A 3477-nucleotide genomic window follows, 5' to 3' on the forward strand; every position below is an offset into this window, starting at 1 on the left:
ATAGAGGAGAAGCCTGGCAGAGAAGCAGGCCACACTGAAATCATGCAGCCTCAGAGGCTGCCGTGAGAACACCGCATGGCTTCTGTGGAAGTACTGCTAAATAAACAGAGCCCGGATCTCATCAGGAGGAAACACCAGAAAACCTAGACTGACAAAGGACATTCTACAAACCGGCTGGCTTGTCAGCAGAAGTGTCAAGATCATGAAAGTCAGCAGAGGCTGAGGAACTCATCCGCACGGAAGAAGTCGAAGGAGACAGGACAAGTAAATGCAACGCATCATTCTGAAGAGGAGCCTTTTGCTATAAAGAACATTCTTGCGACAACTGGTGACCGAATGGGGACCGAGGATTAGACGGTATTAAATATCAATGTTAATTTCCTGATTTTAATAGTAGTACTTGGGCATCCACTCGGTATTTTACTTTTAAATGATTCAAGAGAGGAAAAAAAGTTATTTGCATTGTGCTTGCAACTTTTAAAAATTCTTAGAAGGCTTTCATTAAACAAACAAACAATTTTAAAGGAAGAAGAAGGAAAAAAAAAAACTTGACCACACTGTATTTAAAAATTCTAAGCCGAACCCAAGTTGGAGTGCATTTTACATCTAGGATGATGCAGTCTCCACCTTCTAGGAGTTAAAAGAAGAGTTGTGCGCACAAAATTAACATTGACGGGGGTAAAAAAAAGGAAGAGAGAGAGAAAAAAAAGAGAGATGCATTTTTTACTTTTTTGCAGAGGCAGTTTTAAAAATACCCTCCAGGTCACAGCCCTCCCCCTCCCGGCCGCCTCCCGCCCTGCAGTTGGGGAGGTGAGTGGAGCTCCGCGGGCGGCCGCCTGCGCGGTCTCTTGGTGGGAAGCAGGTCTTTGCGTGTGAGCGTTGCGCCTCTCCCAGCCAGAAGTCGGAATTCTAATGTCCAATGCGTGCTGTGTTCGGTGAGATTCGTATTTTTAAAATAATAAAATAATCTAAGAGAAAAAAACCTTGAACTACCAGGAGTGGGGTTCGAACCCACGCGGACATATGTCCATTGGATCTTAAGTCCAACGCCTTAACCACTCGGCCATCCTGGTACAGGCATGCGACGTTCCTTTCGCTCTTCCTACAAGGCGTCCTCTACCTCCTCCTGCCCGCACCCTGCCTCCAGAACGTGGAGAGTTTCCGCCGCCACTCTCTCCGCTCTCCCATCCCGGGCTGGGGCGGCCGCCACGCAGGTACTTCGGTTTCTCGCCGCCGCGACTCACTGTTGCCCCCGGCCCGCCGCGGCAGTGAAGACAACTGCAGCGGAGCTGCGCGCTCTCGGCGGGGGCGTCGGCGCTCGCGGGCCTTTGACTGGGGGGAGACTCCGGGCCCTCCAGTTGCGCTTTCAGTTTCGAGGTGCGCGGGCGCCGCAAACACACACCAGCAAACTTCTGGGTTCCTGGGAGCGCGTTCTGGAGGCCCCTGGCTGGTGGTGCAGGGACGCGGCCCACAGGGCGGTGTTTAGTTTGTGTTGTTCTAAACAGAGTTGGCTTCAAGGAATGAGGTGCCCGGACAGCAGCAGAGTTCCTGGACTCCTGCCCCTAGGGGCCGCTTTTCTTCTTCGCATGTGCCACAAGTCACACGGGAGGGAAGCTTTGTAGAAATGTGCGTGTCGCCTGTGCCACGCCACATGCAGGGGAGCGTGGCACAGTCGCCCTTCTGGTGCCTGCAGGCCCATCCCCACTGCACCGCCTCGGATGCAGTACGGTGGCCTCCTCTTTGCCCCCGCAACCCTACAAGGCAATGAGATATTTTTGTTCCCTTTTCTTGTTTTGCAGTGTTCTCCTTACTTTCTGTGTACATGAGTTTCAGTTCGTCCTGTTATCCCTTTTCCCAGGACTTCCACTGCATTCCCCGCTACCCAGGACCTCATATCGACCACAGAACGAAGAGCCCAGGCTCTGTGTTGTGGAGTGGTAGGGGCCTGGTTGGCTGAGCTGGGATCCGGCAGCCACATGATTATCCGGTCACGCCCTTGTTCATATGGTGCAGACAGCGACTTCTTCATCAAGAACTTCTATCAGCCTGGAGACTGCACACACCAACCTCACTGTGCGACACCTCACCAATGGCTCTCCTGCTGGGTCACATTGTAAGAATTGTCTTGCCTCTTCTTGGAACTCCTGTGATCCCCGGGAACAAGGGCTGTCACGAGCCTGCTGCCCTGGTTCACGGAGTTTCCGCCAACTCCTATAGAACTGTCCCTGCGAGAGGGCCTCAAGATGGTAACCAGGAGAATCACCACTTTCACACTTTGCCACACAGCATTGTAAGCTGTCAGAAGCCTGCGTCTATGTCCTGACCTCAATAGCACCCCTCCTTCTAAGCGCCAGGCCCGGCCCTCGGCAGTACACGACAAGAGCTCAGGCAAGAGCAGTTCCTCAGGCCTTGCCCTGGGGTGCTGAGAGATGAAAGGGAACTTAGACTCTGCCAGGGTCAAGGGGCAGCCACGTGGTGATGACATGGGGTCACCAGAGTGCCAGCTGCCACCCTCCATCTCCATTGTATGGCGCCAAATTGTCAGAGGCCACAGACTTCCTAAAAATGGCTTATTTCAAGGCACTGAAATGATAATAATAACATGGATTGAGAACATGTCACTATGTGACAAGCATTGCTTTAAGCTCTTTACATATATCATCTTATTTCAGCTGGGCGTGGTGGTGCGTTCCTGTAGTCCCAGCTACTCGGGAGGCTGAGGCCAGAGGATCGCTTGAGTTCGGAGTTCAAGGCTGTGTGTGTCATAATTGTGCCTGTGAATAGCCACTGCACTGCAGCCTGGGCAACATGGTGAGATTCCATCTCTAAAATAAATAAATAAAAATTTCTTAACAACCCTGTAAAGTAGGTGTGTGAGGGACGCATTCAAACCACAGTGTTATTTGAATGACATTTTTGTTAACCCCAGACTCAACTTCCAACAAGCCGCTAGTATAAGACAGTTTGGAGTAACACAGCCGCGTCGTAGGGTATCCCTTAGAAATGCACCTTCTGAAGCCTCAAAATTGTATTAAAATTTTCTGGCTGCTGTTTAAGGATGGGCCTGGTACAAGTTAGTTTATCTTTGGTCATCTTTGGAAAAATACAACCTGCCACACAGCAGAACTATAATAGTATCTCCCATTCCAAATGCTTTTCTTCCAGTGTTATTTTGACACCCCTCCCATTAATAGATGGAATGTGGGGGGATGGCGTCTATGTTCTCATTCATTGAATCTGGAAAGGGGCTTGTGTCTATGGAGAAGTGATACTATGTGACTTCTGAGGCTAGGTCATAAAAGTTGCTGTAACTGTACTTCACTTTGTTTTTTTTTTTTTTTTTTTTTTGAGATACTTGATCTTGGAACTGAGCCACCATGCTGTGAGGAAGCCCAGGTAGCCACATGTAGTTGTTTCAGGTGACTGCCCTCAAACAACAGGCAGTATTAACTGCTATAAATATGACTGAATGAGCCT

At 49.9% G+C, this 3477-nt stretch overlaps 1 non-coding gene across 1 annotated transcript; it reads right to left on the minus strand.

Moving 5' to 3' along the window:
• Positions 1 to 990: 990 nt before the first annotated feature.
• TRNAL-UAA lies at positions 991 to 1073 on the minus strand. Its single transcript has one exon. It is a non-coding gene; the product is annotated as a tRNA-Leu (tRNA).
• Positions 1074 to 3477: the final 2404 nt, after the last annotated feature.

Source organism: Papio anubis, chromosome 6, assembly GCF_008728515.1.
Source record: "Papio anubis isolate 15944 chromosome 6, Panubis1.0, whole genome shotgun sequence".
NCBI lineage: Eukaryota > Metazoa > Chordata > Mammalia > Primates > Cercopithecidae > Papio > Papio anubis.